The sequence below is a fragment of the Gambusia affinis genome, linkage group LG03, assembly GCF_019740435.1.
Source record: "Gambusia affinis linkage group LG03, SWU_Gaff_1.0, whole genome shotgun sequence".
Lineage (NCBI taxonomy): Eukaryota > Metazoa > Chordata > Actinopteri > Cyprinodontiformes > Poeciliidae > Gambusia > Gambusia affinis.
Window position 1 is genome coordinate 18,638,123 of NC_057870.1, and position 13,702 is coordinate 18,651,824.

The 13,702-nt window shown below is 36.4% G+C and overlaps 1 protein-coding gene across 1 annotated transcript in view; it reads left to right on the plus strand.

Annotated features, from left to right (window-relative positions):
* fbxl17 (F-box and leucine-rich repeat protein 17) overlaps positions 1–13,702 on the plus strand; it is a 235,021-nt gene that overhangs the window by 174,662 nt on the left and 46,657 nt on the right. The gene's annotated exons all lie outside the window — the stretch shown is intronic.

The window sequence follows — 13,702 nt, forward strand, 5'->3', positions numbered from 1 at the left end:
ATTAAACTTTTAATCAAAAACTTTCTGACATGAAGGTCATTCGCTCCCTCTTTTTTCCCACATCTGTATATTTTAGAGATAAAGCTGCTGCTAATCCCTTGCAAGGTCAGTGCTTGTATTGGATGATTATCTCCCACTGTTTATTCATACTTCCTGCTGATGTCATTTCCTCCTGCTGGCTATAACCTTTGACCTGTCATTTACCTCCTATAGTTGCTTTGGTTTTTTTCCAGCATGATGACCACGCTCCAAGAGAACATCCCTGTCTTTATCTCTGTAGGATTCCAGCTTACATGAAGGTTACTGGAGTATCTAAATGCAAAATCTGTTTGTACTTAAAAGTCACTTTTTATTCCTAATATTTATTATGCTTCCTGTGCTTTTGATTTGTTCCTTTTGTCACCGTCTTTTGTTCTGTCTTCTTATTGCTGCTTTTTTCCTTGTTTCACAAAAGCATGGCTGCTTGCAAGCCACCATAATTTATAGCATATTGGTCATGTTTAAATCGTTTTATTTCTTGTCTCCTAAATGTGGTTCAGCAATACCTCTGGCAAGCTCTGGCAAGCAGCCAATGTCACACGGGCTGCTGGCTATTTCCCCCCATCGTTTGATCGATGGCACCGATGAAGCAAAGGTAACTCGTTTGTGTGCATGTAAAGGATTATAAGATAAAAGGCATACAAAAATGCTCTTTATACATAAAAGACAGTGGGAAGTTGCAGTCTTGGTACCGTTATCATTCATTACCAAACAGCATATGTGCCTCATTCAGAGTGCGTCTGTCTTTTATTTTGTTTAGGTTCTGTTTGAGATCACTTAACTGGCAACAAGGTTGATGCTTTCACCTTTTGGGCCAAAACTCTCCGTGATTTGAGACAGCTCTTTTAAAAATGTTTTCATTGTTTCAGTTCCAAAAAATCCTATATGTAATGCATTTAAAGTCCTCGAGACCCAACTCCTGTGTTTAGTGCTAAGTTCTACTTCCACATCATTATCCACACAGTTTTGCACCATGGTTTGAGTAATATATTTCATTAATTTAGTCTCTGAAAAGCTGTGGCCTTTGGTGAGTATGTCAAGCCTCTAATTATTTTCTGTAAATTCACTTTTTAGTGAAGAAAGTGAGGTTTGGATTAAAGGCTTTCCATCTAAATTTCCTAAACTCTCTCTAATAACTTTCTTAAAGGCTCAATACATTCTTCCAACTTATTTGTTTTCTGGAAAATGTCTCCCGGTTTTCATACATTTCTGATAAATTAATGTTTTTAATTACTTGTTTAAAACAAATCAAACACAGTATTTCAGATAACTTGAGGCTAACAGTTGAATAGGTTTGATTTATGAGTTTAGGTTAATGAATAGAGGAGAAAAAAAACAGGTTAAAGTGTTAAATCACCTGAGGGTGAGATAAAATAAATGATTAACTACATTAATCTAGTGAAACATAATTGAAACTTTCAAATGTCCTATCAGGACATTTTGCTACAAGACATGGCTTGTGTTGCCATCAGGATACTTGGTGATTCACAGGGATTTCACGTTTTCAGTGCAAAAACATTTGTACTGAAAACAATGCAGTTGTAAATGAAGTCATAGTAAATTAAAACACCTGATGTAGTCAGTAACTGATTGGTTGGTTATTCTTTGAGTTAAACAAAACATGTGACAGTAGTTAGCTTAACAGTATGACTTCACCATACCTGTCTCCTTGTACTCTGCACTATTATTTCATGGGCCAGCCTGTCCACATCTTCTTTTGTCCTCAGTACACTCCTCATCCTCGTCTTGTTTTACTCTTCTCCTTGTTTTCTGTTTATCTGCCTATCCTGTAAAGCTGTATGCACACAACAGCACTAATCAGATGTGTGCCTGTGGAGTATAGTTTGTCAGATCAGTGTGAGACCTGAACATAGGAAGGATTAGCAGAAGGGAAGCGCATTGTACTTTAAGCCCTCAATTATATGCCTGATGCCCAAATACAGGAAGGAGACACAAAGAATGTGTGTGTATTTGATAAGTATGTGTAAGTGTAGTTTAAACTGTTTCTGTCTGTGTTTAACTATATGTGTGCTTCTTATAATTTTTGCCTGATAGAAACTGAGTATAGAGCACTGCATATGATTAGTACAGAGTGAGTACTTTTTGTAAATTTTAAAAGAACAAATATCAGTTTTCTACCAAAGAGAGAACTACATGTGCAAATGTCTTCATGATGCTGAAGTTAGTTACTGTTCATTTAAAAATGCTTTTTGAAAAGACATAGCAATCATGAGTAAAATTACAGCTGATTGAATTCTTAGTTCATCATATTATTCTGAAGCCATGTGTGTTCCAGTTAATGAGTGCCTTTATTTTTTCTTCTAATTATCAATCAGTGTACAAAATTTAATCTTCCCAAAAACTAAGTAACCATTTGATCTGTTTGATTTGCAGGTATCTGCTTTGCTAGGTACACTTCCAAATCACACCAACAATCCCCTAAAACTGCGTCATGCAAATCCTGCTTTTAAATTATGGTGAAGTACACAGTGAATGTTTGAGGCCGATTTTATTTCCTCTTAACAATGATCTGTGACAAACAAGCACAATCCACAAGGCCCAACGAAAGCATTCCCAGAAATTCTTTGTCATTGAATTGACTGGTTATGGCTGTGAATAATATGCGAGTTCTCTTAATGCAACGGCAGGTCTGTGCTGGGGAAACTTTACTAAACCTGCTCTTAGCTAAAGAGCATAATGTGCCTGGGATGGGGGAGCAATGTAGATACAAGCCTTTCCCACTTCTCTTTCAAGGATATTCTAGGCTTAAGGCAAAGCTTTGTGGCATCGGGCCCACAGAGACTCCAGAGTGGAATCAGATGAAGAATGAAAAGGTGAGCTCAAGAGAGCAAACAGCAAATTGTGTTTGAACATTTCTGCTTCTGAGGTTCCCTGCTTCAAGGCTGCTTTCCTCTTTAAATAGAATATTCATCTGTTCTGTTGTCCTGTTGATGCGTCTAACCTTTGGCTAAAAATCACAATGCAACTCAACCTTGCTTTTCCTTGTTATGATGCAACCTGCGCCACCTGTAGCCAAACTTTTTGTAATACTAACAATACAAAACAACCGCTGACTTCCAACATTTCACTGTTACTAATATTTTCTTACTAGTAATTAAAGCTAACAAATAATGCATTGTAAATATGGGAAGAGAAAAAAAAAAAGAAGTTTCTTACTTGTGCTTGAAATCTTAGGCACATATTAAGCTTGCTTCATATTTTAGAGACAGTTTGAAATATAAATTAATCACTATCCGCCTTGACGTAGAGTTTCCAAGTAGAAAAGTGCAGTTTTCTCATACAAAAAGAGCTCTATGAGTCATGCAAGCTAAAGCAGAAAGCACTTGAAGTTGACGATGATAACTCTGTATTGGAATTGTCTTGGACTCCACTCCTGTTTTTGGCTGGAGATGAAAAACAGATTGTTTTATAAATAAAAATCTCTTTCTAATGAGTATAAGTTAAATGCATATGAGGCAGCTTATTGGAGAGTCGGGGACATGGAAGCTGTGTTTACACTGCAAAATTCCTTGATTGTATTGAGGCCATGGGGACGTTTTTTGGTCTCTAATTAGTAGAGAGGACAAGTTCATCATCACCCACCAACAATGATCTCTCTGTTACTACTTTTAGCTCCATGATTATGAAAAAATTGGAATTTTGGAATTTAAGGGAAGCAACAATGCAAAACTTGAGGAAGAAAACACAACACATTTCATCTCACAGCCACATCCAATAGCTTCAGCAAAGATTCAGTGGAGAACAACGTTATAATTTTTTTTTTACTGTGGTAAGGGATGGGCAACATAACTTAAAACTATACTATAATATTTTGTGGTATTTAATGTGGTAATGCTAGAAATGACAGTAAAACATGTACAATGTCTTTGCAGTCCTTCTTTATGCAACTGTGAGGCAGTAACTTGATGTCTCTGCAGTCAACCTCCCCTCAAATGCAAATATCACTTATAAAAAATTACTCCTTTTAAAACAGGGAACTACTGGACAAACCAGTTACATAAAGAGGTGCAATTTTATCATTTGACTGCTCACAGTAGCTGCATTTTATCATGTTTTATATTAATTTACTGATCATTATCATTTCAGGTCTTTTGGATGTCACTAATTGGAATTTATCAGAGCAAAAATCTACATTCTTATCATGTATGATGAATACCAATCACTACTGTTCATAAAGAAACGTTCATCCATAATATTTAGAAGAGAAGTCTCTTTAAAATTTTTTATGTCAAAGCAATTTTATTTATTGAAATATTTATTTATTTCCCCCTTTTTTAACCTGAAAGTTGCCATTGAAATTGAGAATCTCTTTTTCAATGCAGGAAAAAGGACTTGACTACAAGTTACTTCTGGGTATCTAAATTAACCTCCACCACAAGTGTAGCATTATTTTCTAGTGACTTTGTAGGCCAAAACAACATGCTATTGATATGAAACTAACTGCAGATAGACCAACAGAGTTTAAGTTGCATGGTAGAAAAGTTCACTTGGAGTGAAATTTGAATACCTCTGTAGAGGAAAGTTTGACTTGCATAATCACTGCATGGCTTCCTTATAAGAAATAACCTGGGAACGCAGCTGTTTATAAAAGTGGGTTTGCTTATGGTTGCTGGCATCGGAGTACCAATGCTGCTCAGTATCGGAGCAGAAATACATCTGAATAGTTAGGGTTTTCTTTATTTATAGTCATTCACATCTGCAGTGATTTACAGTCAGATTGGGTTTACCACAGACCCCTGAAGTCCCTTTGTAGGGTGCCGGTTAGCTCCTCCAAGCTACTGCATCCAGACAACATTTCTCCAAACTGCCTCCTCCATACTTAACAAGTATTATTTTAATTCCTTGCTGTTCTAAAATGTAAGCTGCTGACTTGACTATCTCTCCTTGTGTTTTCTTTGGCCATTGTGTCATTCAAAGATGGTGGGGCTTTCATGCTTTCATCTGTGTCCTCAGCTGACTCTTGCTTGCTTCTCACATATTGTTTGTATATATCTCAATTTTAATCATAAAAATATATTTTAGTATTTTAGACTTGCTAATGTTAGGATGGCTTATCATCATCAGTTGGTTTATATTCTCCTTCCTGTTTTTTTTTTTAATTATTTTCTTTACTTTCTGATGACTTATCAAAATATGATCATGTGTTCAGTTTTATACCAGCACTAATAGCGACACAAACTGAAGTATTTAATTCATTTTCTTAAAAAAAAAAAAATCATTAACAATACTTATAAGCATTTTAAACGGCACATAATTTGTAAAAAGATAAAATAAAATAAATGAATCTGAAAGCATTTTGAAGATGTTTTAGAGCTCTAAGTTAAAAGTTCTAAATTTCCCATAAGGAAACACTGACAGCAGGGACTGGTTTAAATACTGTATGGATTGGATTTTGTATGTTTGTTTTCGTCTTTGATTCACAAAGCGGTCACTAAAAACCTGTCACACTCTGTTTATGTTCTTCTTGTGAAAATTGTGCCTGACTGCTCTGATACTGAAAGGTCCTTTTGGGTGTCTAGGTTTAGTTAACCCTTCAAGTGATCTGCTTAAACAGCAGCCTACATTACACAAAGACAGCCTTTCAAGCCTTCGGGTTGGCAGGAAACCAACTATTACAAGGTCAACACTGCCCTTATTACTTGTTATTAGACTGTATTATACCTCATTGGAGATTTTTACATAAACACACACCCACATACGCAGGTTCACTGAGCTATAGGCTCAGCAAAACAGCAGCTGTGCTTCTGACTCATGTGGGTAGTCAAACCCTGGGGAGCTCAGGTATACATCAGTGCTCAGTTTTTATGTTTACTGTTTGGCCATCATCTAGTCAGTTATTTTCCCTGGCAGTTTATGTGATGGAAATAATGCTTATTAAGTAAAATTTAATGTTTGTACATTAAACCTTAAGAAACATAGGTGGAAATATAGAGTATGCTGAGTTACTTGGGTTTGGATGCCTTTCTGCAAAACAGCTCATTTAAAAAAATTATGGGGAATATAAACTTTGCCTCTTAGATTGCTTTGCATATAACTGAAAGGGCATTAATTACTTGAAGTCTTTCCTGTCTCTGTGATTCAAACCTCTCTCAGGCAGTAAATCTAACTGGAAAGACTGGAAATGTGTCTATGTTATGGCTTCAAATACTCTCTGGCATCATGTTTCTCTTCTGAGTAGTCAGTTGGTCCTGGTATCTGATTGATAGCACTACTACAAAAAAATAACAGCAACGTCTTGTTCATCACTATTTCCAAATTTTGAGACAGACTAAGCTGTGCGGTGTTTTGAAAAACTAGTGATGCCTATAAATTTTTTTCTAAATATTGCATTTTAGTACAAACATCAATGGAAGTTATTGGAACTTTATGAAGAAAAAAGATTCATTGCATCATTTATTGTTACAAAAAGAATGAAAAGTGTAACCCTCCATTTGTATTCGATGCTCCTTTACTCTGATATTCCTAAATAAAATCTAGCTTAAAAGTTACACCTACTAGTTGCCTATTTTAACATAAAGTGTAATTCTAGCCATTCTGCTATTACAGAACACTGTTTATTTTCCTGGCGATAAAAAGATAAGTAAATATTTGCAGGCCGCAACAGAAGAGAATTCACACAGAGAAGGAGATAAAATGTTGATAATAACTTTGCAGGAGGTACAGAGATCCACAGCTGAAGAGAATGTCTGTCCACACAATAACTGTGTTGTTGACTGAACAAATTTAAACTTCATAGAAGCAGGACAAGAAAACAGATCATTTTGATCATGTCCCTGTTTGAAGTCTGGCACATGCCAAAAAGTTTGTGGTAAAAGGTTTTATGATTAAATGGGACAAAAATAAAAATAAAACTGCACCCTAACCTGAAAACCCATTCTCCAATATAAAACATGGTGGTCGGTGCTGTATCCTATGGATTTTATTTCTTCGTATGACACAGATGTTTGAAAGAGTTTCTGTGCAGATTCATAGAACTGAGCACATGTCAATCCTGAAACAAACTCAAACAGAGGCTCCAAATGACTTAAGGTTCCCCTTCTAGACAGGAAAAATCTACAAGGGGATTAAAATGACACTTTAATGTGGTTTAAGTCTAAGCATATTAATGTGAAGATTAGTTTGTGTTGGAATGTTCAAGTCCAAGTCCAGATCAAATCAAGCTGAGAATTTGTGACTAGACTGCAAAGGTTCGGTTCAGAAACCAAATTCTCTTGACTGAGCCTGAATGTTTTTACTAAGAAAACTGGGTAAAATCCCCAAAAGACTTGCAGCTGTAATTGAATGATGGTTGCAAAGATATTTAAATATTGAGGCTGAAAGTACATTTTTTTCCCCATTTAACAGTTATTCCCTATTTCATGTGGCTCAACCACATGAATTGCCAATTTTTAAATATTCAGTGATCTCATTGTGTCCAAATATAAAGCACAGTTCCAGAGGTATGAGTACTTATGCAAGAGAATAGGCTAAGATGCTGTTGTACTTACGTCTGTTGTATAAAAAAAAAAACAAAAAAAAAAAATTTCTAATAGACTTTTTCTGTCGATTACAGAACTGGTCCATGCAGACAATACCTTTTAATAACTGTCCCAAGTGTTTGTCAGAAAATTGCTCCCAGTCTATGTATCAATAAATTCATGTTAGGGAAAATAGGGGTAAGAAATATGAAACGCTCAATAGGATTTGGCATCTACATTAACAGCCATGCTATGAAATACACCTCGTTTTCACACTCACTCCTACGCCGTCGCCCCCTCTTCTGCTTTACTTGTTCTTTCCACTTATTATTCACAGACCATAGTACACTGCTAAGTGCAGGTAAAAAAAAAAGCCATTAAGTCGCAGGCAAGGGTGGATTGGGTGAATGCACGTGTGTACGCTTGTGCATGTGGTGTGTGTGAGAGTGACAGGAAGACAGATTACTGGCCATTCAAAAACATGACATTCTAATCGGTGTGCATTTTAATTAAGAGACTTTATTGAAATGTTTCTAGTGGTTGAAGAAATTGGAAGCATGCAGAAACATGCAGACACATTACTGTTTGCCTGTACTTGTGTCTGTTTGTGAAATTTGATGATTTGCATTGAGGAAAAGCCCTTGAAGGCACTGTTGAATTCACACTTGTTGTTCACATTGTCTTTATTTTTCTATATTTTTATCACTCTTACAGAGGCCTTTCCCTTTATATTCTCTTAGTAAAAGTGTTGTAGTATCTGCAGTGGGTTTCATTCAACTCATTCTGCTTTTTTTTCTTCCTTTTCTCTGTATCCAAAGGGATTTGGTACTGACACTTGTGAACAGGATTCACTGACATTTGGAAAATGTATTACATAGCCCCCATATGCTCTGACTAGAGGCTGTGTGGCGAATTCTCTTGATGTGTGTGTGTGTGTGTGTGTATAAGCGTACATGTCATCTGGGTGTTTGCACATATGCTTCCAGATAGAAACAGTGAAATAACTTCAGTAATTCAGTACTGGGTAGGATCCAAAATCCCTTATTAATGAACACATTTCTGCAGCTCTTGTTGTTTTCTGTCTTTGAAAAATCCTTTATGAATACATTTTTAAATAAATTGCTTTTGTTAAATGATGGCTATTGGTATGATTTGGTGAAACATTTTGCAAACAACAGAAGAAGTGCTCAAAATTCCTCCACTGCGATTCAGTAAACTTACTCCCTATTCGAACATAAAGTTGAAGGTAGTTGTTTCCAAAGTTGGCACAACCCCTTAGTAGTTTAAGGGGGGATTTTGTTTCCATATAGTGCCAGGCCATTTTTTTCTGAAGTGAATTATATCACTGGATTTCACATATACTCAGGCTAAAATTTGTTCAATCTGAAACATTTAGGCATGATAAATATGTAATCTTATGGTTGTGAAATTAGTCAAAATCCCCATACATTTGACTTCTCATATTTTACTTTACATGTACATCAACAGGAGTTCTAAAATGACCATAATCACCTTTTAACAATGGTGCATAGCTGATTCTTCTCCTTCAGAGGATAATTGACTCTCTTTAAAGCTTGAAAAGAAGACGGCTAGTCATTTGTGTCCAACTTCTTTTCCTGTTGCCATGGTAAAAGCGACCAAATTTCTGCTATTTTCAATGGGTCTACAAAATTTTACCATCAGACCTCAACAAAACAATACATTTTAACTACAAAGGACAGAGATGGCTGTCTCAGTCAGTGACTTCAAAATGATTCTTCTCAGAAAACCTGCATTGTAAAGAGAGCGTCCAACCTCAGGCAGCTCTTCAAGGCTCACACCTTCATAGGGAATGGCATATTCATAAAGAATTGGCCCCCACAGAGTTATTCCAAGGCGAGCATATGCACTGCTGCCAATGAGAATTTCTGTGGTTATAGAAACAGAACCGAGCTTATGCCTCCTGATTTCTGCTCTGTTTTGCAGCGTCTAAAGGAGAAGTCTGTCACGTTGGACTGTCAGTTTCCATGTGCCAAAGATCTGTTCTAACGTAGTGTTGAAGGAGAGATTGGTTTTCAACCACCTTCTGCTGAAGCATTTCCTACAGGGAGAGAGGTGCCAGCAACCAGTGATAAGTGGAGTTACTGGTGGTTCTTGACAGCCTTTCAAACGAGCTGCTAAAGCTTTTTTCCCCCCGTTTATCAATTCTTTTAAAGTGTCACCTCCACATACCTCGGAACACCAGCAACTTGTCGTTTCTGCGCTGCCAACCTGCTACATTTAATGTTAGGACTGACTTTGCAGACTGGCACTTGCTTCACTTTCTAATACTAATTAACTTCATTCATTTACTTTTTATGAACTTACCAAAGACGATGGAGAGCGGGAAGCTTTAAGATAAAAAAAAAAAAAAAGACTACATTGCAAATTCACATTATCTGAGAAGCTGTTAATTATGTGTAGCTGGTACAGTTTTAGCAGCACCTCTACTCAGTCTATCACGGCGAGAGGTGTATTGGGGTAGAAACCATATTGTAGCACTCATGTGGAGGAAAACAGAGTGAGTCAGACTCTGCGGGAGAGAAAGGATCCTTTCTGTTTCATAAGGGCAGCCTCTGTGGGGTTTGATTAGAGTCTCGTCTTTGCAAGAGCTCATTGCAAAATTGAAGTTCATTGATGTGCACTGTAAGAAATTAATCTTAATCCAGTTGAAGCTGCTCTTGTGGTAAGCACAAGCTCATTAAACTTAAGCACATGGCTGCTGTAAATATTTGTTTAAGTTTAAAGGTTATTAATGAGATTTACAGTTTTTCCTGATAATAAATCAATATCTCTTTAAGAAAATTAAATATAGTCTGTACTGACTCATATGGTGTTATTAGACTTTTTGAGTGTGCTGGTTAGCCTATTTTTCTAACTGATTTCTTGTCTCCTGTCTCTTAAATGACCTACTTCCTGTTATTCTTCTCGGTGGGAGCAAATGTCACCGTCGAACAATGGGGAAGTGAGTGGTTGTCAGACCATCAGTTTCCAAAACCATACAGAAAAAGCGCTCACAGGGTCAGTGCGACACCGCTGGACCATGTACAGAGTAAAATTGTGGGGTGCAATTGACTCCATCTCTTAAGAACTCAGGAGGGTTAAGAATCTTGCTGCGTTTTCATATAGTTTATTTTCTTATTGGAAGGTCAAAGACTACCCTAAGTTTGAATCTATTTTTTCCTAATTTTATTTATTTTGATGAATTTGCCTGACTATTCACTAAACAAAGAAACTCTTGTCATTGCAATGTCAATATTAGCTATGTTTTTCTGACATCTAGACATTGGTTCATGTCCGACAGTGTCAATTAACATAACACAAGACGAGCTACAATGACTGGGAATATGGGAGTTCCTCAAAGCTCTATTTTAGGCCATTGTTTTTCCATAAAATTTTGTAGTACATCAATAACGTATCATATTTGTGCTGATGAGCCACATTATATTTTGTCACCATATAATTACAGTCAATATTTAGCTGTGTCCATGATATCAATGAGTAGCAATGTCTGATTCTGATCTCTGAACATGTTTGTATGTCTGGTTCTATCATATGAACAACTGGGTATTGATAAATGTTGCACCTGCAAACAAATGTGACGGTGAAACAAACCGCATGATGCTATGAAGCGTTTGGTGTTCCTGCTTAATCTAACTCCTCGACACTATTTAGCAGAACAAATATGCCAGTTTCGAGTATCAAGAGCTACATTTTTCAATTACAGATTTTCCCAGTGATAACTGGGTAGAAAAACTGAAAATACTTTTTTATTCATATCTATTATACAAACGTTTTCAGAATTTTTCTTAGGCCATTAAATTCTGTGATAAATTTCCAGTTTTAAACAACCATTTTAAGAAATATAAGCAGGAATGGAAAATGCTTGAGTAGGCTGTGGAGTATCTGGAAAAAAAAAACCCAACTCATCCATCAAGCTCAATTACAGCTACATGTCCTTCTGAAGCAAACACTTGAGCTAATTGATCTTGTGTGAGTAGCAGCATCTCTAATCAAAAAGTATTGTACGTTTTGCATTTTCAAGGCACTTGTTTTGGACAGTCTTCTCAGGGTAGTTATGTGACTGCAGCAAATGGAGGACATTCACGATGGTGACTGACAGACCAGGGACAGGGTGACAAACAAGCTGCATCCACAGAGACTATTGATTTCAGCTCTGAGGTCTCTGCTTTATATGGCGGCAGTCAGGGTCAGTCAGCCACCTCAGCTACAGTCAGTTGCTTATTAGCCTGGAGAGGGAGATGCAGGTGGAGACGATATGATCGTCAGGATCAGGGATAAGAAACGTGCACTGCAGGTTTGATAGGGTAATGAATGAGATGAAAGATAAGTCATTGGCTTTTACTTGTATGAACTTTTTCAGGTCAACTTCAGGCAACATTCTGATATATTGAATTTTTCAAAGTGCTTTGAAATGAAAATGTAATTTTACTGTGGCTTTAGCTGCATGAGGATCATATTTTTAAATTGCCTATAATTTCACATTTCACATTGTTGAATACAGTTTACTTTAATGTTTAAGTTTACACTCCTTGACTTTGGTTAATGACAAATTATTGTTTTTGCATAATTAACCTCTGCTAAGACATAATCTTAGGGAATGATGCTCTTTTGCATCCTTCTAGTTACTGTCAGTTTTTCTCCTATATTGACCTGTGACCACTACTTTGTGCTGCATCTTTAAATAAGCACATTAGACCTGAAGGTACACCTGGAGTTTTGATTAAGGTAAAAACCAGGCAGAGCCTTTGCTCACCTTGTTAGCGAGTTTATGCTTTGTGCACTGCATCTCCTGTGGATTTACTTCGCCACAGTCCATTGATTTGTTTTGTATAAAATCCATAAGAAATGTTGCTGAACTTATGCAACATTGCAGACAGCAATCTTTTAAAAAAGTGACCAGTTGGCTGATGAGATTCAATTGGATTGCATATCTGAAACACTGATTGTAGTGTTATTTTATGGAGCCAGATTTAACTATTCCTTGGAGTGTTGCCAGGTCGGTGTCATAGTGTACAGACTTACAGTCCTCTGGACTCCAGTTATATGTCCTTGTCCAAAGGATCAAAGTAGGAGGGGTCAGATTTTATGTACTTTAATGAGAAATCAATAAAAAAAAAAGTGAATTTCAGTATTTTATACTTTACAGCATGTGCAATTCATTAAAAGTTTCATTTTATCTCATTGTTTTGTTCAAATACAGTCATATTCAATAAATTACAATATTGTAGAAAAGTTAATTTATTTCAGTAACTCAATTCACTAAGTGAAACACATTATATAGATTAATTAAACTCAGATTCTTCCTTTTGGTTATGATTTTTTGCTTACAGCTAAGGAAAACCCAGCATTTCATTTCTTAGAAGATTAGAATATTACCTTAGACCAAAATTAAATAGTTTTAATATACAACTGTGGGTTTAATGAAAAGGATGTTTTAATACCTGCTTAAAGATGATTTTCAAAAGGTATTTTTAATTTGACAAATGAACTTCATTTTGACCCATTATAATTTATTAAATATGATTGTATATACTTAGTATATATGCAATGTCAAATTATCTACTGATGAGTTATGAAAGCCTTGAGGGAAAAGGACATAGAACAATGCCGGGGCCTTTTGGCTTTTTGCACGGTGTCACCATTTTCAATAGGCCAATCCATTGTTCAAAGGGACGAATTGCCCCTGACAGCCCAATGGCTAGGCCAACATTTCGCAAAATGTAAAGGTCTGGCACAAATGAGGTCTGACCTTATCAATAACTGGGTTCCATCCATCTAAAAAGAGAGCTCTTGTCGCCTCATGCAATAAGGCAACTTACTTTCCCCGCCCTTCCTTTAATGCTGCTTTCTGCCTTTGAATTTTTCTCTAATGTTTTGAAGATTCACCCTGCTTCCCTGCTTCTGTGCCTGGTTCTCTTTGTCCCTTTCTCTCTTGGATTGTGAATAGGTTCCCATCTGGTTGTTTGTTTATCCATCCGTCACTTCCAATATCTTAGGCACCCCTGCCAGAATTTTGATTAAATCTGATAGGATGATGCATGTCTCCATTTTGATCTGGTATTTCATAAACAGTTCTGAAAAGAACACTAGACAACTTGTTACTTTATTGCAGCGAAACAAACTGCTTCTTGTAATGTTCACAG